This window comes from Caretta caretta, chromosome 8 (assembly GCF_965140235.1).
Source record: "Caretta caretta isolate rCarCar2 chromosome 8, rCarCar1.hap1, whole genome shotgun sequence".
Lineage (NCBI taxonomy): Eukaryota > Metazoa > Chordata > Testudines > Cheloniidae > Caretta > Caretta caretta.
In genome coordinates this window covers 16,374,114-16,398,106 of record NC_134213.1, presented here as the reverse complement: position 1 = coordinate 16,398,106, position 23,993 = coordinate 16,374,114, and the positions used below count along the sequence as shown (strand labels likewise).

The 23,993-nt window shown below is 46.6% G+C and overlaps 1 long non-coding RNA gene across 1 annotated transcript in view; it reads right to left on the bottom strand.

The window, feature by feature from the left end:
- Nucleotides 1-11,271: 11,271 nt before the first annotated feature.
- The window catches only part of LOC142072956 (uncharacterized), an 87,307-nt gene continuing 74,585 nt past the window's right edge, over nucleotides 11,272-23,993 (bottom strand). The window contains exon 3 of the long non-coding RNA XR_012669582.1: nucleotides 11,272-18,090. This is a non-coding gene — a long non-coding RNA (uncharacterized LOC142072956). The remainder of the gene's footprint in view (nucleotides 18,091-23,993) is intronic.

The following is a 23,993-nucleotide window of genomic DNA, read 5'->3' as shown; positions in this document are numbered from 1 at the left end:
AAGTAGCCCACCTCCCATGGGCACATAAGTTAGGACTTCCTTAGACCCATCTTTAGACACACACGTGCACCACAATCGCACAATGCCTCTGATGTTTAAATGGGCAGTGATGCAGAGACTGAGCATTTCATATACGAACTCCCTCTGAATGGAGCTGACAAAAATAGAATATTAAACTAAGTATCCCAAAGACAGCAAGGGTTTTGTTTCTTTGCTCACTCTAGAAGTTTGTCTAAACCATACTATTTCTAAGCACATGTACACATTTGTTCTGGCTAGCAAGGATATCTTTGGCAATTTCACCAGCCCCTTAGTGTTCAGATGTTCATCCCAGTTTCTGGCTTTAAGTCCCAAAAGAGGAAGGAAGGAGGAGTCTGCTAATAGCCATTACACTCCTCCAAAGACACTCAGTGCTCAAAATCAGGAAGCTAAGGCTTAAAAATCACTATAATCCCAGTGGAAAGAGATGGTCTCCTGTAATGGGTTTACCTGCTTAATGTTCCATGACCGCTTCTGGATCTCACTGCTTTCCTTTCTTTGCTAACTCTGTTTGTGGCAGGAAATTCTGCTTCCTACGTTAGGTGTATTGTGTGCAACAATATATACAAGTATATTTGTCACACTGAATTCCCAGACTTTACATGGTGGAATTTCCAGGATATGAATCTTCTGTCATTCATGCCCTCCTTCTCCAGGGGTCCTACTTAGGATTGCATGCATTTGTTACCCAAGGAGCAGAATACCTCCTTTTCCTCCCCATCTATCTTCCCTCCTCCCTCCCCAAGGTCCCTGTGTTGTCATGTCAGTCTAAAGCAATGTAGTGAATCCTGTTTCCTGCAGGAACACTCAGACAGCTTCTTCCTACTGCTCTTCAAGGGCCTGATCCAAAGCCTGCTGATGTCAGTGGCCTCTCATTGCCTTCAATGGACTTTGAATCAGAATGTGAGTGAACAAGTTGCATCAGGATAATAGGGACTCAGGATGAATGCTGAATAAGGTTAGGGAAAGCTTGTGACTCTACACTCTATATAAGTGATTTACTTGCAGAAACTTTACATTCCAGGAACAAGAAACTTTGATTTCTCCACTCCCCAAGGAGAAAGGAAATACAACATCCACAGATCCCAAACCAAACCAAGAAAACCTCCAAAATTTGACTCAGAAATAAAACTGGATGTTAGAGTCAAAGAAAATTAGCAAACACTGGACGAATGCAGGAAAAGTAGCTCTGTTAAATCACTCTCAGCCAGAACACTGCTCTCAGCCAGGACTTTGGCTCCCAGTGGAAGCTGTCAGGATTCTGCACCACTTTTCTTCCAGGTTTGGCTTCGGAAGCAGTACTCCCACACCACAGCGTTTTATATTTCAGATGTATCCTTGGCCTCTCGGGAATCCCAGCAATAGGCTTCTCCTCCAAGCTGCCCTTCCTAAGCCCCCTTGAATCTCATTTATCCTGCAGCTGATTTTCTTTTTCCTTGAGATGCTAAACACTTTCTGTGGAGCCATCTGGATGTTATTACAAAAATGTCTTGGGTCCACCGAGGCTGCTGGCAGCAGACTCCTTCCTTGCTTCCTCTGTCCTGAACGTCTGAGGCTGAGAAGTTGACTTTCAGAAGGAGTTTGGAACATAAGCTTATAAAAAGAAACAGTCAATATTTTTCAGGTGTTGAGAGGCATGATGGGTTGTGTTCCAGCCCCAAGGACTTCCCATTCCAAGCTCCCATCTGCTGTGCTGGGCCTGTGCTCCCTCAGGGCATGTCTACATGGCAGCTGAGAGCAACCCACCCAGCCTAGGTAGACAGAGTCGTACAAGCAGGGCTTGAGCTAGTGCACTAAAAATAGCAGTGTGGATGTTGAGCTGTCAAGCCAACCCGACCCCGAGGCTTGAGAGCCTGAGATCCAGCCTAACCTGCAACGTCCACACTTCTATTTTTAATGCCCTGGCTTGAGCCCCGCTAGCACGAGTCTGTGTACTCAAGCTGGGAGGCTTGCTCCCAGCCGCAGTGTAGACATAACCAAAGGGGCTCAGGAAAGGCCCTGTGCATGAATGTAAATCCCAGTCAGGTGGCAAACAGGCCCTCTGCACTCATGTGAATGTTACCACTAGAGGAGAACTATTCATCATCCTTGATGGGCAGCTGAGCTACAGCATCACCCCCATTCGTTGTTGTTAATAAATAATAATACTACTTTGCCCTTCTTTGCCCCCCCCCTTCCTCTGGGGAGCCCAGAGTTTTACCATTTTGAGGCTTACCCATTAATAAGACTCCCATGAAGTAGGGAACTATTTCATTTTATTTATTGCAGTTCACTGAAAAGCGCCCAGCCAGTGTATTATCAACCACGGTGTGCCTCAGTTTCCCCAATTCTGAAAAGGGGATAACGCTCTTGCCCAATGTCACACGGTGAAAGGATGGCAAAGACACAAATAGTCTCAGCCCCGTGCCTCACACACAAGCCCATATTTCCTCTCCTAATATAGCCTGATACAGGCCACTGAGCTCTTCTTGGATACTTCCTTCTGCACAAGAGCTGTTCCACAGCCAAGTAAGTCGACATTTACCTTCATCTGCACTTCTTATCTCCAGGAAAAAGACACCGCTGTTAACTGCGGCACACAGGATGAGAGCTTTGGTAGGTTGAGGTGAAATCTGTCTCCCCACAGCCTGAGGCACCACAGTGTTGTGGCTTTATAACAGGGGTGGGCAACATCAGGGTATGCAAATTGTACGGTGGGCCATGAATGCTCACGAAATTGACAGTAGGGTGTGGAAGGGGGTGAGAGCTCTGGCTGGGGGTGTGGGCTCTGGGGTGGGGCCAGAAATGAGGAGTTCAGGGTGCGGGAGGAGGCTCCGGGTTGGGGTATGGGGGTGGAAGTGAGGGTTCGGGGGGGGCTAGGGATGAGGGGTTTGAGGTGCAGGGGGGCTCCAGGCTGGGATGGGGATCAGGGCTGGAACAGGGGTTGGGCACAGGGAGTGGGGGGGCTCAGGAGTGCAGGCTCCGGATGGTACTTACTGCAAGCAGCTCCGGGAAGCATGTCCCTCCTCGCGGCCAATGGGAGCTGCTGGGGTGGCACCTGCAGACGGGACAGTTTGCAGAGCTGCCTGGCCACGCCTCCGCTGGAGGTGGGTCATGCTGGCTGCTTCCTGGGAGCCACGCAGAGTGGGGCAAACCCTTGACCCCGCTCCCTGGCGGGAGCTGAGGAACACATTAAATGGTCTGATGGGCCGGATGTGGCCCGCGGGCCATAGTTTGCCCACCCCTGCTTTATAACAACACATCCCAAAGCTTCAGCCTGCAGCTTGCAATGACTTCAGCTGTCTATCTACCAAAGTCTGGCCATTGCCTGCTCTAGATCCACTCAGGACATGAGCCAGCAAAACCCTTTATGCCTGCAAGGAATTCTCTTCAAGTCAATGGGACTACTCTCATGCTTACGAGCATTGCTGGATCGAGTTCTCTTGATTTCACAGCCTCCATTCCTTCCTCTCCTCTCTCAAAGGATGGAAAACAGCTCTGACCACAGGATGATCTCGATGAGCTCAACCTCTCAGCACATACAAGAGCGAGAAGGAGGGTCTGTCTACACTAGAAATGCTACAGCAGCTGTAGTGCAGACACTTAGGGCTTGGCTACACTTAAGAGTTACAGCGCATTAAAGGAGCCCCGGGCGCACTAGCTCACTACCCGTCCACACTGGCAAGGCACGTAGAGCACATTTACTCCGCGGCTGGTCCGTCCTGGTACTCCACCTTGGCAAGTGGAATAGCGTTTGATGTGCCCCCGCTGGAGCGCCACGGTGCCAGTGTGGACGCCCTGGTCTGTTAGTGTGCTCTGATCGGCCTCCAGAAGTGTCCCACAATGCCTGTTCTAGCCACTCTGGTCATCACTTTGAACTCTACTGCCCTCTACTGCCCTGCCCTACTGTTCCATGCCTCAGGTGACCAACCGTCAGACCCGCCCTTTAAATTCTCTGGGAATTTTGAAAATCCCCTTCCTGTTTGCTCAGCCAGGCGTGGAGTGCTCGCAGCGAATCTTTCCAGGTGACCGTGCCTCCACGCGCCAGGCGATCCCCAGTATGGAGCAATGGCGAGGTGCTGGACCTCATCAGTGTTTGGGGGGAGGAAGCTGTCCAGTCCCAGCTGCGCTCCAGCCGTAGGAATTATGATACCTTCAAGCAGATATCAAGGGACATGATGGAAAGGGGCCATGACAGGGACGCACTGCAGTGCAGGGTTAAAGTGAAGGAGCAGCGGAATGCCTACTGCAAAGGCCGCAAGGCAAATGGCTGCTTCGGTGCTGCCCCTGCAACCTGCCGTTTCTACAAAGTGCTGGACGCGATACTTGGGGCTGACCCCACCTCCACTCCAAGTACCACCATGGACACTTCAGAGCTCAGTTCAACAAGGCGGGAGGAGGAGGAGGAGCAGCAAAGCAGGAGCAAGGGTGCTGAGGCAGAGGAAGACACCCCGGAATCCCTAGATGCATTCAGCCAGGAACTGTTCTCAAGCCAGGAGAAAGGTAGCCAGTTGCAGAGGCCGGTGCTTGCGGAAGGACTAACCCCAGAGAAGCTTTTATTTTGGGAAGGAAGTTATTTGGTGCAGGCTCTTGGGGTGAGGAGGGTTAGGGCTGCATGCGTGCCTAGATGTGGAATAGGGCTCTCACATCGCAGTAATAGGGCTCGGTGATTTCTTCAAAGGTCTCATCCAGAACTTGGACAATGCGTTTGCGCAGGTTTCTTGGGAGAGCCACTGTGATCCTTGTCCCAGAAAAGCTAACTTGTCCATGCCACTGTGCCGTGAGGGGTGGGGGGACCATTGCTGCACACAAGCAAGCTGCATATGAGCCAGGGCAGAATCCGCATTGCAGTAGAAGACCCTCCCTTGCTTCCCAGGTCACCCTCAGCAGCAAGTTATCTTCCAGGATGAACTCCTGTGGAAAATGTGGGGACAGTGTTCAGTATAGGGGCCCCCTGCCACTGTTGGCTATCCCCAAGGCACAGAAACCCAGAGGACAGTACAGCCGTGAAACAATCAGTCACACTTGACCCTGTGCTTACTCACCATTTTGGGGCTCCCGTGGGTTATGTGTGCTCGCTTTGGGACGGGCAAATTATGCTATTATGTAGACTGTGCTTGCCCTTAAGTAAGGGGGAATCATTGCTCTGTCTGGTGTGAACAATGCTGCCTCTGTTAAGTGTTGCATTTTGCCTTTACAGATGCAACCTTGAGATCTCAGCCATCCGTGTTATCACTGGCCGAAAGACTCCAAAGAATCAGAAAGAGGCCACGTAGAAGCAAGGAAGACATGTTGCATGAAGTAATGCAGCATTCAAGTAATGAAAATCGAAAATACAGGAGGGATGGGACAGTGAAAGGAGGATCTGCCAGCAGAATGAGGAGTGCCGGCACAAAAGCGCGATGCTCCGGCAGCAAAGCACGGATCGGCTGATAAGCATAATGGAGCGCCAAGCGGACTCGATCCAGGCGCTCGTAGCCATGCAGGCAGAGCACTACCGTGCCCGACCCCCCCCCCCCGCAGCCCTTGTCTCAAAACTCTTTCCCTTGTGCCCCCATGTCACCTCCAACCCACTTTCCCCAACATCCGGGTTCTTACCGCCACCAGCTGCCTCCAACACCTGTAGCTTCACCACCCAGCCCTGAAAACTACGACCCTTACCCACTGCACTCATCACCATGCAGTATAGCCATCCTGAAGTGCAGCACTCATTGCACAACACTCCAGACAGGAAGGCTGAGTATGATAACGGGACATACGCAAATCTGTGATTGTACCATTCCCCACCCCACCCCACCCCCTTGCCCTTTCTGTTTCCCAGGCAGTCGTGTTTCTTTTCAATAAATGAATTTTCTTTTCAATAAATGGATTTTTTGGCTTTGAAAACATTCTTTAGTACTGCATAAAGTAAAAGATACCTTAGCCCAGGAAAGAAACAGGCACTGCAAGTCAGCGTACCAAACACAGATTCCTACTAACATTAGAACCACTGCACTTCACTCCCATGCAGGGCACCAGACATTACTGGTGGCTTTCAGCCTCAAATTGCTCCCTCAAGGCATCACTAATCCTTGCACCCCTGCACTGGGCCCCTCTAATAGCCCTGCTCTCTGGCTGTTCAAATTCAGCCTCCAGGTGTTGAACCTCCGAGTTCCATGACTGAGTGAATCTTTCACCCTTCCCTTCACAAATGTTATGGAGGGTACAGCACGTGGATATAACCGCGGAGATGCTGTCATCGGCCAGGTCCAGCCAAAAGCACACTCCACAGTCATTCTGCACTGGCTCACCCTGTTATCGAACCGCTCCTTGCTGCTGTCAAGGCTCCCTGTGTAGGGTTTCATGAGCCACGGCATTAAGGGGTAGGCGGGGTCTCCAAAGATCACAATGAGCATTTCGAATTCCCCTACAGTGATCTTCTGGTCTGGGAAAAAAGTCCCGGCTTGCAGCTTCCTGAAGAGGCCAGTGTTCCGAAAGATGCCTGCGTCATGCACCTTTCCAGGCCAGCCTACGTGAATGTCAATGAAACACCCACGGTGATCCACAAGCGCCTGGAGAACCATAGAGAAATACCCCTTCCAATTAACGTACTCAGAGGCCAGGTGGGCTGGTGCCAGAATTGGAATATGCGTGCCATCTATTGCTCCTCCGCAGTTAGGGAAACCCATTTGTGCAAAGCCATCCACAATGTCATGCATGTTACTCGGAGTCACAGTTCTTCTGAGCAGGATGCAATTAACGGCCCTGCAAACTTGCATCAACACAATTCCAGCGGTCAACTTCCCCACTCCAAACTGGTTAGCAACCAATCGGTAGCTGTCTGGAGTTGCCAGCTTCCAGATTGCAATAGCGACCCGCTTCTCCACCGTCAGGGAAGCTCTCAATCTCGTATCCTTGCGTCAGAGGGTGGGGGCAAGCTCCTCACACAGTCCCATGCTCTCTGGCTGTTTTCTCTTCCAAAAGTTCTGCTTGTCATTCCAGACTTGCATGACGATGTGATCCCACCACTCAGGGCTTGTTTCCCGAGCCCAAAAGCGGCATTCCTCAGTGGTGAGCATGTCCGTGAATGCCACAAGCAAACTCTTGTCATATGCGTTACTCAAGTCGATATCGTCGGAGCCCTCACTGTCACTTTGGATCATAAGGAATAACTCGACTGCCAAACGCGACGTGCTGGCGAGACTCGTCAGCAGACTCCTCAGCAGTTCGGCCTCCATTCCCGCAGACCGAAAGGGAATCAGAGCGCGCAGTACAAAAAACGTTGAAAGATGGAACCAAATGTGGATGGAAGCACAGGGATTGCTGGGATGCAAACCGATGCATCACGGGGCATGGGGACAGGACCCAGAATGCCCCACACTCCCCGCCCCCTTCCCACAAGCCACAGCGCCAGAATGGGAAAAGGTGCTCTGTGGAATAGCTGCCCACAATGCACTGCTCCCAGTGCCGCTGCAAGTGCCGCAAATGTGGCCAACCCAGTGCGCTTGTTCCTGTCATGGTGGACAGACTGCAAGGCTTTCCCTACTGAGCTCTCCGAAGGCGGGTTTAACTCAAAGCGCTCTACATCTGCAAGTGGAGCCAGGCCCTAAGTATAGTGACAGAAGAGGTTCTTCCATCACTGTAGTAAATCTGTCTCTCTGAGAGGCGGTAGCTAGGTCAACAGAAGAATCTACACTCAGGGTTATGTTGGGATAGCTGTGTTACTCGGGGGGTATGGATTTTTCCACACCCCGACTGACATTCCTATGTCAACCTAAATGTTCAAGTGTATAAGGACTTAACCTAATGGGCTAAGCTAAACAGGAACAAGGCACTCTTGTTCCAGAATAAGAGTGTCCATTCATGGAATTGTTCAGGAAGAGCTATTGCACTTTAAATTCACACCCCACCTTAATCTGCATTAACAAGCGTAGACAAGCCCTCGGTGATTAAAGGAGTTTTGTGACTTTTCTGTGTCACAAAAAGCCCCTCAGAAGCATAGGCAGTGGGTGAAGCTTCCCCTGGGGAGGCTAGCTCCCTGTCCCGCCTCTTCCACCCGAGGCTCCGCCCATGTTCCACCTCCACTCCGACCCAGGCCTTGCCCTCTCCCCACTTCAACCTCCTGCTGCCTATCACCGTGTTCCTCCTCACCCCCTCACTTGCCACGAGCCCCCCACCTGTTGCTCACTGCGTTCCTCCTCACTTCCCTGCCTGCTGCAAGACCCCCACACCCACCATGTCCCTCCTCATCCCCCGTTTGCCATGTCCCTCCTCACTTCCCTGCCAGACCCACCCCACCTGCTGCAAAACCCCCTGCCTACCGTGTCCCTCCTCACCCCTCTGCCCACCACAACACCCTGACACTCACCACGTCCCTCCTCACTGCCTGTCCACCATGTCCCTCCTCATTCCCCTGCCAGACACCCCTCCCACCGCTCACGTCCTCTTCCCCCGCCTGCTGCGAGACACCCAGTCCCTCCCCACACCCAGTCCCTCTTCACACACACCCTGGTAGTGGAGAGAGGTTGAGGAGAGGAGGGATGTGGCAAGTGGCAGGGACCTCCAGAGAATGGGGGGGTGGGGGGTGGAGTGGAGGAGAGGAGAAAGACTCACCAGGCAGCAGCAGCTGGTGGAGGCCTATGGGAAGGGGTGGAGCAGGGAGGGGAAAAGGCGAGGCCACCACGGCTCAGGTGTCCAGCAGTGGGTCAGCAGTGGCTGCACCAGAGGAGGCTTAGCCTCCCCTGGCCTATTATACCCACTGCCCATGCTTATAAGTGCAAAGGAATTTCAATCTCTTAAATTCTCCAAGGAAAAATGCTAAAAAGCAAAAGAAAATATTGCAGGGGGAAATAATCATATCTTGTCACATAAATAATCACTCCTAGAGAAAACTACTGCATTTAGCTAGCATAAAGCTGATCATAGTGAGACAAAATAATGCCCCCGCATATATACTTAATCCTTTGCATTCAGGCTGCCAACCTAATAATTTTTTATAGTGATAAACAGATGACAAGAAAGCAAACTTCAGAAGGTTAAAATCTCCAGCCAATGGACCACAGACAGTCCAGGCCTTAGGTTTCTAAGTCCATTGCATGTGTCCATATGAGTGAGTACGCATGTGAAGAGATACCAAATGCTGAGCTCATACAAAATGGATGGCTATCCCACTTTCTCATTCTGGTTTACCGACCTTGAAATGCCAAAGGAAATCACACTTTCTATGATAAACGTGGGGACCCTTTACAGCAGATATGACTTAATAATAAACTTTCCTCACCAGCAGCCTCACCTCTCACTCCCTTCTGCACTCATTTAATTCAATCCTTTCCCCCTTTTCTCAACAAACAGTAATTTGCAATAGTCACAGTTTGCCAGTATGGAAATAAGATCCCCCTGAGTGTTAACTGACAGCGTCTGTGAATTTGGGTATGTTTTTATTCATCCATTATATCTACATCCTGAATGAGGCTATCAAGCACATTTACCCTTTACAACTTAACTCAGTGCCAAATTAGTCTGAGTTTATGGTCTGTGTTTATGTTAGTGTGCTGCATTTGCTGTGGGTTCTTAAATGTCTTTTCCTATGGTAACTGTTGATTTTAAATTGGGGAAATAAAAAGGTAATGAATAAGAGGGAGATAATCACTGTGGTACAAACACACTAAAGAGAATGTGATAGCTTCTGGGGGCCCAGTGACGGGTATTACTTTCAAGTGATATGGCCCTTTGTGAGTATTGTGGCTATGCCAAATTCCTCTTCATGAAACCTTTATACATCAGATATATCTCTATGTGCATATATATTGCACATGTATATAGACAGATCTATATCTAGTTAGCATACAGAGTGTGGATGTCTATCTATGTTATACAAATATATATTCGCAGTACTGTATCCACTTGGGAAACCACCTTAAATCCAGAAAGCTCAAAGTAAACATAGCCTTGGCTGTTTACACTCAATATTTGCATTGTGGATGCAAAAATATGCCACACCTCAAAATGCTTCCAGGGATCGATCTAAATTGCCAAAACAGATATTCCTGAAATTTGTACAAAGTCCAAGAGATTAACAACAGCTTTGTTTTATCTTTGCTCTGTGGAGGTAGAGTCAGTGTTGTCAACACCATGAAAACAACCAGAGAAGCATTTCTCAAGAGAGATTAGGGGAGATAAATTAGAGAAAAATGCACCTGTTACACAGATTACCATGTCCAGATCCATGTTCGTTCTCTTGGTGTTTACTGAAAGCATTTGTAATTTGAAAATAATCCTTTTAAATAACTATTTTAATGGCTATCTTTGCAAAGATATTTAAAAGGACTATTATCAAATCACAAATGCTTGCTGCAAACTCCAAGTCAATGAATGTGGATTTTACAGGGTAGTATAGGTTAGAAAATACACGTCTCAAACATGTGTATAAACCACAGCCATACGGAAAATTTAATGATCTACAATATTAAACTGTTAGATCTTTTTGTTCTGATTAGAAATGGGGCTGAACTGAAGCCTTGGATCCAAACCCCTCACCCCAAGCTTCAGAGAATCAGTTTCATATTTCAGAGGTCAACCCCAACTCTGATTCAAAGACATTCGGATCCAATCTTGATTCACCTAGGCAAATCTATTGCTCTTGGTGGAGACTCAATATACATGAAGTATTCACAACAAAAAGTGAAACTCCCATTGATATTCATGGGACCAGGGTTGGGCTCTTAAATAGCCACAGTAAAAACAGTTAATAACTTTGATTAATTATGGCTTTCTTTTAACATAGCTGGCAGACAAGTTCTCAAGGAGATTTAAAAATATAGGAATTTGAAGGAGCACTAACATGCTATCTTTGATTAGTGAGAGAGAGAGAAAAATCATAAGACAAAAGTCAAAATCCAGGTCCAGGTAATTCAGTAATGACCTATAATTCAAATACCATTTGATAGCTTTTCTTCAGACTTTGCAGACACATTCTTCTCTGATTCCAGAGTAAAAATGTCATTTTTCTGGCCAAACCAATTTTCCAAGCCAAAGTTATTGAAGGGGCTAAAGTAGGGCTTTGTAATGACACCTGGTTCCAATCTTTATAGGGAGAGACTACTGCCTGTCCATATGTAACACTCCAAAGAGAGGTAAAATACAGGTGGGGACAATTCCAATTTCCTGATCTGAATTTACTCATATTCCAGCCTTAATCCAGAAGGATTAAGGAGAACAGCCTAGGTTCCGTTTTTTTGTACAGAGGTTGTTTTTTATAGAGCACAAACAAATAAATCACATGCCTTGAATTTTATTGACCTGGACAACCCAAAGGTACAGTCAAGCAAGGCTGGCGGGCACATTTTGAGTGAGACTGATTGTTTTTATCTCCCACTTCAGGAACTGGAAAACATTCTGACATTGGCACACACACGCACGGAAAGTCAATCACAATGATGGTAAAATTAAAATGTGGGGTGGGGGGGAGGATCTAGGCCTCCAGTCTCCATGCAATAATAAAAATTCTGTAGCCTCCTGGTTATTTGCTGAGCAATAAGACACAAGAGGCAGCACATGTCACCGGAATTATAGCAAACCAGAGCTGCATTGTGGGACAGAAGCCTGAGGACAAGTGTCTTTAACAGGCTCAGAAGTCCAATACTGCCCTCTACATAGGCACTGTATAGAATACCTTACTATTAGCTTGGTTCATGTGTATTTCCAGTCATTTTAATATGTGTTTCATTAAATCTATCATCCTGTTATGAAAAACAGATTGCAGCAAAGATGTAAGCGGAAAAGGAAAAGCAACCACATGAGATATTCTGCTGAAATTTATGGTTGCTTCTGGGCTGGAGGGAAGAAACTGTTGCCAAGCCACTATGGTGACAGGGGTACATTAGAAAAAAAATCTGTTTCCAGTTTGCTGATTGCTTCTGCCAAAATCATCTCCATCTCCCATTGATCTGATCATGTCATTCCATTAGTCAAATCCCTTCACCAGCTTCTCCTTTGCCTTTCACATTGAATTCAAACTTCTAATCTTCACTTTCATGGCTCTTTAAAATCCTTCTGGCTGGACCTCAACCTCCTTTCCACTGCTGCCTTCTGCAGCTGCCACCAAGCACACCAGTGTCTCCCTGATCCCACTTGGATCACTGTCCTGCCTTCTAGGCCACTCCTTAGATGGAGGGAGCTCCAAGCCAATGCACGTGCACCTTTTCATTGTTCAAATTCCTCCTGAAAGTGCAAAACTTCTCTTTGGAAGCCTATCCATAATTCTCCACCCACCTAAAACACTTCCAGGTATTTCAAAGAATGCCCTCTGCCCCCACCTCGATATTTAACCCTCATCTGACAGTGATGAAACAACACATAATATCAGTAATAAAATGAGCCTCAAAGTGGGGCTCTATGAAGAGAAATGTCAATAAAAATGGCACAGCACATTTCTCTCTATGATTTTTCATATAAAATGTGCTCAGTTTATAAGCAAAATTATATTTTTGTTCTAAGTGCCAGCTCTCTAAAGTCAGCCTTGACCCAGAGTGAAACTGAGCTCTTTCTATCTCTCACACCATCACCAACAGCAAAGGGTCTGCTGCCAACTTTGGTCCCCAGTTACCACTTTGCAACCATCTTTCAATAATGCTGTTACCATCTCTGAAAGCCCATTGCCTTCAATAGCGCTGCACAGATATAAAAGACTGGAACTTAGTAAACAATCCTGCTGGAGATACCCAAGAAGGAAAAGAATCCAGCTCACTCCCTGAATTTTGTAGGCTCTGAGCTGTGCAGGAGAAAAGGGCAGGAAAGGAGCAGGAACAAATCTGTTGAGTTAGGAGGTGCCATTTTAACGAGGCTTAGTCTTCACACAGAAATTGCATGGACTTTATTATTATTATTTATTTGTATTAAAGTCATGAACCAGGACCCTATTCTCCTAGGTGCAGTACGAACAGAACAAAATCCGTTTCTAAATCAATCTAGTTAAAATAGGCATAAGCCACTTGCATAGATGCTCTCAAATGGCCTGAATTTGGTTTATTACAGTTTATCTACACAAGGAAGTTGTACCGATTTAACTTTAGGTGCATGGGCGGTGCCTCGCATAGGCTGTGCCTCCCTAGACAGCCCGGCATGGTCCCGCCCATGCTCCTCCCCGCTCCTGCTTGCCCTTCCCCTTTGACCCCAGCCCAAGCAGGCTGCTTCTCTCAGGGAAGCGTGCTGGGGCTGGGGCGGCCGGGACTTGGGGTGGCTGGGGCCGCCCAGCAAATTGGGAGCCCTGAGTGCAGGGGCCAGGGAGGAGACCACATAGCCAGCACTCTGGGGCAGGAGGGGCTGGTGGCCGCACGGAGCTGGGGTTCCGGTGGGGGAAGGGGAGCAAGTCCTCAAGCAGGGAGGGTGGGGCCAGCTGGGGCCTAGCCTCCCCTAGATGGTGGTTCACCCACCGCCCATGTTTAGGTGTGATTTTAAACAGATGCAGAGCAGAAGGCTGTGTGGTGACACTGATTTTGGCTTAAGAGTGACTTATTGCAGCTTAGCAAGAGCTTTCTCCTAAACAGAAATAAGCCTGGCTTAAACCAGAATAGGTCACCCTTAGGTAAAAATGGCATTTATTTATTTATTTAAACAAAATCTCTAAGTGGGTCTCAAAAGAAAAAGGGCAAGAGAAAAGAGAGGGAGCCAGAGAGAAAAAATTGGATGGGAAAATGCGCCAGGCAGCCTTGTCATCTATTGCTATTTACCACATCACTGCTAAATGCTAAAATGAACTGTGAGTTGTGGTTAGCAACAAAGCTATTGTCCTGGAATTCAGAACGATTAGGCCAGCTAAAAAAGGCAAAAGCTGCAGTCAGGTCACAGCTCAAATGGAAGCCACACAACTTGCGGCAAAGGATTCTTAAAAAAAGGTAGGTCACCACCTCCCTAAAACTGGGCAAAATCCCAAAGAAACAGCTCCACCTGGAGGTCCTTATTGAGCGATGCCAGAGCTAACAGGCTCGGCGAGAGGTAGAGGCAGAGTTCTGCGCCTGACCTCACCTGTGTTGTTTTTGGTAACAAGGTTTTAAACCATCACTTCCTTCTCTTTGCTTTATTTATCCCCCATGTTTATTTTCTATACTGTTTATGCTGAAACATGTCAGTGTGTAACTTTCCAGGCCATCCCATCCCGTTGGGTAAATTCAATATATGTGGGATGCCACGGAAGATTAAATCAACCATCACTGATATTATGCTCAGGCTGCTGCCATCTCTGCAGTTTCTTGCTAAACTGGCTCTTTTAAAATTTACTATCTTTAGACTTGGAGGGGTTAGGTTTTTATTGGCAAATATCTGTAAAAATCTGTAAATCTCAATTTCACCATTCACATAAACCAATGAAAAAATATTTCCATCCATAATCATTCAAATTTACAGATAAGCAAAATAAGAAAATTGGACTAATTAGCGTTTGATTTATATATTTGTATATTTTGATATGATATTGACAATTTCTATTTTAATGTTTTAAAGGTTTAACTTTTTGAATCTCAACATCTACTGTCAATAAATAATAATTGCCTGACCTTCTCATTGTGTGATCCCTCAAATAATTTCCTGCAAGTATGAAAATATAAAATCAATAGAAACAAACAAAAATGGTTAAAAATAAACATTAGTATTATCCATCAAAATTATAAAAAACTACAAATAGAATTCTGCCAAGCCTAATTATCTTTGATCTGTGCAAGAATGCAGAGATGAACAAAATGCTCTTATCACACCTAGTTATTGATGTTGACACAAGCATTAAACTCACTTTATGTGTTGTTGATTCACTAAAGGTCACAAACCTTACAGGTGAACTTGTGTCCAGTTTTGCTGGAACATGGGGCAAATCTTCAGCTTTGCATTGATATTATTTTATTAGACAGTCTTCAAGACATGTCTTTTACAAACTCAGTTTAATCCAGAGTGATTCTTTTGACTTCAGCAGAGTTACTCCAGATTTAACTGAGATCAGAATGTGGCCCTTAATCTTCATTATTGTCAAGAAAGTGCCTAGCCTACTTTTGGTGCCATATAAATATATAATTCAATACAATAATACTACATCATGAAATTACTGTAGTGTCATGTAGTTTGTTCGTGAAACAAGGCTAAATGCAGAAATTACTTTTTCCTTTCAGCTGCATTAATTAAAACAAGGGTGTTATATTTTGCCACACAATGAGAAATAATACAAGTAATTACATTTATTTTATTATTTTATGGATTTTTAAAGCACCCATCACTGTAGCTTGTGGACTCTCACATACATGATTCTCATAGAAGGATTGCTCACACGCCTCTTTTTAGCCCTTTATTCACCTTCTTGTTCTTCTTCGTACTGCAGCAGCAAAGCTACTGTGTATGTGGACCACTAAAGTACCCACTACTGGACTGATCAGAACTACCCAGTTTTGTGTCATAAACCTTGTATTGTTAATAGATAATGGAGAGTCTCCTTTTGTTCAAGTGGTGTTTTGAAGTAGGAGGGTCTGGATTTTATCCCTGCTGCTGCTCTGATGTTCTGAGTAGCCCTGACATGCACCATAGCAACAAACAGGAAGTCCTAGGTGGCCACAGGTTTCTTGCAACATTAAATACAACAGCCTTATCTAAGATGCTCTTTCATTATTTAGAGTGAACAGTGAAAAGAAAATCAAGCTTGGTAACAATGTATTCTGAGCTGGTGCCTCAAAGTGGGGAGCCTCTCCCTTCCTTTTGTGCCCTTTCATTTTTGAATATAGTTTCTATACCTAGGCAGCTAATTTGGCTATTTTGACTGACTACCAAATCCTAATCTCAAAGCAAAATTCGAGGGAAAGTCTGAACCTGCACAGATCAAAACCACTCACATCAAATCCTGCAGCACGAAACTGCCAAGCCACCCACAGCTCTAGAGAGGTGGCCCCTTTTCATTACATGGCAGGAGAAGATAGGTGCCTGTCATAGCACAGGTTGACTCTCTGATGTTTAAACTCTCAGAGTTGACGTCTGGCCTCTTCACTCAGTTTTGACTCAGTCTTTATTTAGGCGCAGAGATTAAATGGTTGGTTCAAAGTGACATGCACCAGCCACTGAACCCAAGCACCACCCATGTGATATATGCCATCATGTGCCAGCAATGCCCCTCTGCCATGTACATTGGTCAAACTGGACAGTCTCTACGTAAAAGAATAAATGGACACAAATCAGATGTCAGGAATTATAACATTCATAAACCAGTCGGAGAACACTTCAATCTCTCTGGTCACACAATTACAGACATGAAGGTCGCTATCTTAAAACAAAAAAACTTCAAATCCAGACTCCAGCGAGAAACTGCTGAATTGGAATTCATTTGCAAATTGGATACTATTAATTTAGGCTTAAATAGAGACTGGGAGTGGCTAAGTCATTATGCAAGGTAGCCTATTTCCCCTTGTTTTTTCCTACCATCCCCCCACCCCCAGACGTTCTGGTTAAACTTGGATTTGTGCTGGAAATGGCCCACCTTGATTATCATGCACATTCTAGGGAGAGTGGTCACTTTGGATGAACTATTACCAGCAGGAGAGTAAGTTTGTGTGTGTGGTTTTTGGAAAAAGGGGGGGGGGGTGAGAAAACCTGGATTTGTGCTGGAAATGGCCCACCTTGATTATCATACACATTGTAAAGAGAGTGGTCACTTTGAATGGGCTATTACCAGCAGGAGAGTGAGTTTGTGGGGGGGGGGGGGGCGGAAGGTGAGAAAACCTGGATTTGTGCTGGAAATGGCCCAACTTGATTATCATACACATTGTAAGGAGAAAGAAAAGGAGTTTAGATAAGCTATTACCAGCAGGAGAGTGGGGTGGGAGGAGGTATTGTTTCATGGTCTCTGTGTATATAATGTCTTCTGCAGTTTCCACAGTATGCATCCGATGAAGTGAGCTGTAGCTCACGAAAGCTTGTGCTCAAATAAATGGGTTAGTCTCCAAGGTGCCACAAGTACTCCTTTTCTTTTTGCGAATACAGACTAACACGGCTGTTACTCTGACACCCAGGAACTGAGAGTTTGAGTCGTGCCCTTGCTAGCTTTCTAGAATGCCTCCAGTGGCCTGTTGGCCAGAGACACTAACTGCATCACCTCCGTATGCTTCTGCTTCCTCAGGCCCCTTCTAGGACTCTGTTTGCACACATGAGCTGCCCCAGATTTCAGTACCAGGGCCGTGGGTGTACAGAGGCACTTCCCATACGCTGAAGCGATGCTCGTTGCTACCACCTCCCTGCCCAAAAACCAAGAATGAGGGAGAAAAAAAATCCAAACCCTTCAAAATCAATTTTAACTCAAACAAAACTGATCTCACGAGCTCCGGAAACCACACACATAAATTTGGGTTTGGCTGGGGTCTGTGTTTTCCTTGGGCTCCTCCGCATCACGTATGAAGCCCATTTTAAAACAATTTGCTAGAGCGGTTCAGCATATTACAAGGGCTAACATGCACCAGACAGCTACCTAGGAGCAGTGGCTCTGCTCCTGCAGTCACCAGATGCCTTCATGAGAGATGGGAGGCAGGGACGTCCTCAAGCACAAGCAACTGCTTTGGCCCCCACACACATGCAAACTCCATACGTCAGGGGAGGGGAGGCAGAGGGTAGAGAGAGGAAGGAAACAACACATGCTTCCTAGAAAAGGGAGTAGAAGAGGAGGCGATTCACAGCCTAGCTTCCCCGCTTTCACCAACATGGCCTCCTGCAAATGGCAAGACCATCACTGAATGGATTTATGCAATCTCGGATCTCCTCAGGAAAGGGGCTGCTTCTGTAAATCTTAAGTCAACTCAGTTCTACATCTGAACAGAGTGAGAGTTACCTCCCCTTTACTTTGGCTGAGGGGGAACCTCCTCTTTCCATTAGCTGAGGGGGAACAGTAGAGATGGTCCCACATGGCAATGTTGGGATCCAAATCTGAGCGTCCCAGGATTTCAGAGGAGTTTGGATGTGGGGTTTTTCTTTGGTTCATGTTAGAGACAGGAGGCAGTTGCACAGTTCCGATGTGGATCCAAACATCTCTAAAGTTCAGGGAAGGAAGGAATGCGAGGCTGGGTTTTGGTTCAGGCCCATCTGTAATTTAAAAAAAAAAATTATATTTGAAGTTAAACCACACAATATTCTTGGGTCACAAAAGCATTAAGAAGGAAGAGGACTCCCGGTTTCCAGTATTTGTTTAAAAGTTGGGAGTTGTAGGGGGATATGGGGAACATGAAGGTATGTTCTAAATGGTTTCTTTAGAAAAGACAAAAAGAAAAGGAGTACTTGTGGCACCTTAGAGACTAACCAATTTATTTGAGCATAAGCTTTCACTATGCATCCGATGAAGTGAGCTGTAGCTCACGAAAGCTTATGCTCAAATAAATTGGTTAGTCTCTAAGGTGCCACAAGTACTCCTTTTCTTTTTGCAAATACAGACTAACACGGCCTTTGAAACCTTAGAAAAGACAGAAAAATGACTCACTTAAGAAACATGTTATCTTGACCTCTTTCTCTTATATGCATAGGAGCCCTGTCAACAATACAGCCCAATAACTGGCTTAGGAGAAAAGAAAGGAAAGGAAAAGGAAAAGACAGCAATTTACTCTGTGTCCATTTTCCAAATGATCCTTCACTCCCCTCCCCCCTCCGCCCTCAACCTTTCCCTCCCTTAAGTTGATCCCCAGGGTTTTCTATCATTCCCTTGAAGAGGTAGCAGGCTATCACTTTACAGCGAGAGAGGAAGCAGCAGAAGAGGAAAGAAAGCAGACAAATTACTAAACGAGGAGGTGAATTAGACACTGTAAATGAATGCTGCGCTGTCTCCATGGGCTCCAGTTGCCTTGCGTGTGTACTTTTGGGCTGAGGCACAACTTGGAATTACAGCGCTTCGGCTTGTGGCAATTTGTACAACACCAGAAAGAGGGTCATTTTTATGCAATGCTTCCCTAACATTTCTCCATTAAACTGCAACCCTCCAGGCCGAATTTCTTCCAAATCACAGGCCTTGGCCCACACATCTGTATTGCAAAATCACAAGAGATGTGCAAAGAACTGTCATCTAGCATGGTGGTTCTCAAACTAAGGCCGTCGCTTGTTCAGGGAAAGCCCCTGGTGGGCCGAGCCGGTTTGTTTACCTGCCGCGTCTGCAGGTTCAGCTGATCGCGATTCCCACTGGCTGCGGTTCGCCGCTCCAGGCCAATGGGGGCTGCAGGAAGGGCGGCCAGCATATCCCTTGGCCCACGCTGCTTCCCGCAGCCCCCATTGGCCTGGAGCAGCGAACTGCGGCCAGTGGGAGCCTCAATTGGCCCAACCTGCGGACGCGGCAGGTAAACAAACTGGCCCAGCTCACCAGGGGCTTTCCCTGAACAAGCAGCGGCCCTAGTTTGAGAACCACTGATCTAGCAAAGCCTTTCTAGTTTCTGTTTAGAGAAGCTTTGGAGGTTATTTGCAGTCTCAAACTAATGAGCGGACAATGGAGAAGTGGAGGAGGACAGTTAGCAGCTACCGAGTAATGAAACTTTACACTTACAGATGCTTTTCATCCATGGGATCTCAAGGCACTTTACATGCGTGAGCAGGGTATTATTATCCCCATTTTATCTAATGGGAAACTGAGGCATGGCTTTGGTCTTATTTGTTTAGGTTAAGACATGTAAATACACAGAGGGCACTTAATAGTTAATCATTTATTAAGGGAGCTGCAGAATGAAATAAACATTATTGATCTCTAGCAGCAAACTCTATTGTGGCAACAAGCATGACAAAAGCAACTTGTTTCAAATGTGATTGCTCAAATGGTCAAGAGGCTAATCATATTGTACTTTTTATGGACATTCCTATGGAATTTAATAGCAAATTATATCCCTGCTATGGAATTCTATAAGACTTTAAAAAACAACACGACACACACCTATGGAACAGTTATCATTCTCTATTAAATTCTGTAGGTTTTTAGAAGTCTATTCCATTTCTGCTGAAATTTACTGATATGCGACCTGATTGAAAGCCCCTTCTAGTCAGTAAGAGCCTTTCCATTAACGTCAGTGGGCCTTGGATCAGGCCCTCAACATCTATTAAGTCCTATAGGGACATTTAAAGAAATCTCACTTACTATCAGTTCCACTTCTGAAGCAATAGGATGATCCACAGGGAAAAAAAATGTGTTTCAGAGATGGCACTGTGAGCTCCAATATGTCAGAGAACAAGTTAATATACATGCATTTTCCTGAGATAAAACACGCACGCATTGAAGTCATCTTTGTATATAACATAAAATATGATTATATCAGTTTGAGTACAAACCTGATCTCTCCACATCCAAACACCCTTGTCCCTGTCATGCATTTGGTTGCAGATACAATCAAGTAGAAATAAACATGGGATGAGTTGCCCTTTAATCACCTCAGTATAATATCAGGCTTGCTGCTGAAATGTGCATTAGAATGCACACCACCCACAGCCAAAATCCCCTGTCCTAGATTATGCATCCAGGAGAATATTATATTTCGATCTAGCAAGAAGGAGGAAATGTGACATCAGGCCATGGCTTTTCCCATTGTGTGGACTGTAGAACGAGAAAGCAAAATTTGATATCTTCCATTGTTGTATGTTGTAGCCATGGTGGTCCCAGGATATTAGAGGGACAATGTGGGTGAGAAACAGGTGCCGACTCCATGGGTGCTCTGGGGCTGGGGCATCTCCACCCTGCCCCACCTCGCCTCCTCCCCTGAGCACGCCACATCCCAGCTCCTCCACCTACCTCCCAGTGCTGCCAAACAGCTGTAGCAAGCTCCAGGAGGCATGGGAGAGGAGCTGGAACGTGACACACTCAGGGGACGAGGCGGGGAAGAGGCTGGGCCAGGGCGGGGATTTGGGGAAGGAGTCGAATAGGGGCTGGGAGGGGGCGGAGTTGGGGCGGGGACCTTGGGGAAGGGGTTGGAATGGGGGCAGGGTAGGGGTGGAGCCATGGCAGGGCCGGGGGCAGAGGGGGGTCGAGCACTCACCAGCGCCATTAGAAGTCGGCACCTATGCCCACCTTGTCTCTGTAGCACCAGTGTCAGTTTGACCCTGGTGGATCATGACAAACCCTCTATGGTGATGCTCGTTACCTGCCTTCCTCTATGTTGCTCTCTAATAGGGAAAGGTCTAAGGTCTGGGGCCTTATGACTCTCTAATGCTCCCCAAAGCTCCTTCTTGCCTCATAACCCTCCCACTGGACCCTGGTTTCCTCCTTCCCTGTGAGTAAAATTCTAATGCAGCACAGAACTTGCAGACCAGGGGGACAGGGAGCTAGGGTGGATTTTAACCTCCTTTACGATCTCCCAAACCTACACTGGTTTCGGTGCTGGAAGGCATCCCTCCCCCCGTCATAACTTAGATAGCCCTGAGAGCCTGTCTAAGTTTCAGACGCCTCCTGATAGGGTTGCCAACTTGGTAACATTTAAAAACTGGACACTCCAGCACGAGTGCTAGAACTTCCCCTTTCCCATCCCAACTTCCTCCTGAGGACTTGCTCATGTACTGCCCCTTCCCCCCCAGGCCTCACCCCCGCCCCACCTCTTCCCCCAAAGCCCCGCTCCTGTCCTGCCCCTTCCCCTGAGACCCTGCCCTTCCATTTGCTCCTCTTCCCCACCCCACCCCCAGTTATTCACTGCTTTCCCCCTCTCCTCCCATCCCTGCGTGGGTCGGGAGGGACTCACCTGCAGAGCCAGGGTCGGGAGCTGCAGCCGCCTGATGCAGGTAGGAGTTGACCCTGGCTGAGTAGGGGCTGGCACAGGTGATGACTTGGCGCCTCCCCGCCTCCCCCACCACCAGTAGATCTGACCAGACACAGTCAGGTCCCCTTTTCAACCAGACTTTCCAGCTGAAAACAGGACACCTGGCCACCCTACCTCCTGGGGCTACCATATGGGCTGCAACACTGCTTGCAATGGCCACATGAATATGTGCTGCTGTTCCACCCTGACAAACTCCTCCTGCCCAGGCCCCACCCCCCCTACGAAAGGGTTTGTGAGGGGATTATCTGAAGGCAGCCCTATGGCTGTCTTCTGCAGTGCATGAACCAGAGGAATCTTTGTCCTGCTGGAACTGGGGTTTTAGGGCATCTTTATGTCATTCTGGCACTTTTATCTGGCATAAACCAACTGAAGCAGGTGTAAGGAGTTTTTAATAAGCCTCCAGCGCAATTCCATTCTCAGAAACTACCGATAGGCCCCTAGGATCCCAGAAGCTCTCCAATATTCCTCTAGATCCCCATTAAAAGCTTACCTCCATCCCCAGTGTTTCCTCAGAATCCACCCATAGGCCTCCCCATCACCCAACTCCTTGTCTCTCCTTAAAAAACACCCTAGCTGCTCTTCTTTCTCCTTCACCATATATTAAACCTCCAACCCCACTTGCCACCTCTCATCCCTCCAGGAATCGTCCTGCTGCCTTTCCCTTCCCTGCAGAGATCCAATAATTTTTCCACTATTGAAAATGTTCTCAACTGTTTGACTGGATTTTATCCATCCCATTCTGTTACTGAGGCAAACAAACCTGGAACAGGATCTTACAAAATTCCACACCAGCCACGAAACATGCCTTGCACAAACACTTCTTCTCAGAATGAAAGACAAAACCAGTGCCTACAGAGCAGCATAGAGTTTCTGCAGATTCTAACAATGTGGTTTCGGCTATGCTGATTTAACTTAAACAGAAGGGGAAATGAAGCATAAGGGAGCTCTCTCTGACAACTGTTAGAAAATTCTGAAGTCTGGAAGAAAAATAACCTCTTTAATGAAAGGTAGATTATAGTGCAAGTCGTGGCCTTAGTTAGCAAAGTTAGATACTTTTAGGAAATTGTGTATTGTTACTGCATTAAAACCCACTCTTTGTCGGTCAAGACTGTGTGTGTCTGTCTCTCCCATGTGCCCGCACACAAATAGATGTAATATGGACAGGTATAGTAATAACAATACTATACAAGATGAGTGTCATACACATATAGCTAAGGGTAGCATAAATTCCTCCTGGGTAGTTGTACTGAATCTTTACCTGTAAGGGGTAAGAAGCTCAAACAACCTAGTTGGCACCTGACCAAAAGGGCCAATGAGAAAAGAAGATACTTTCAAATCGGTGGGGGGGAGGGGGTGGAAGGGGGCGTGGTTTTGTTTCTGTTCTCTTTGTTCCCTCTCTGGATGGAGAGAGAGACCAGGCTGGAAAAACATCTCCTGAAAACATACTTGAAATGAGCATTTAAGATTACAAAAATTGTAAGTAATAACAAGGAAATGCATTAGATTATCTTTTGTTTTAGCTTGTGAATTTTCCCTATGCTAAGAGTGAGTTTTATTCCTGTTTTTTTTGTAACTTTGAAGCTGAGCCTAGAGGGGAATCCTCTGTGTTTTAAATCTTTTTATTACCCTGTAAAAAATACCTTCCATCCTAATTTTTGCAGGTGTGATTCTTTTACTTTTTTTTTAAATAAAATTCTTCTTTTAAGAACCGGATTGATTTTCAGTGTCCTAAAAACCAAGGGATTTGGTCTGTGCTCACATTGTAACCAATTGATTAGGATATTTTTCTCAAGCCTCCCCAGAAAAGTGGGTGAAGGGGCTTGGGGGAATATTCTGAGGAAACAGGGACTCCAAGTGGAACCTTTTCCTGAATTTTTGTCTAAATCACTTGGTGGTGGCAGCAATACCGTCCAAGGACAAAGAAAGGATTTGTGCCTTGGGGAAGTTTTTAACCTAAGCTGGTAGAAATAAGTTTAGGGGGTCTTTCATGAGGGTCCCCACATCTGTACCCCAGAATTTAGAGTGGGGAGCGAACCCCGATAATGAGTATTATCAATCTTACTCATGTTACAGATGGAGAAACTAAGGCACAGAGAGCATTTGCCCAAAGTGGAAGAGTTAGGAACAGACCAATGAGACAGTGGCAAAGTCAGGAGTAGAACCTAGGGTCTCTTGATCACCAGTCCCCTGCTCTCACCAACAGACTATAATATCCTT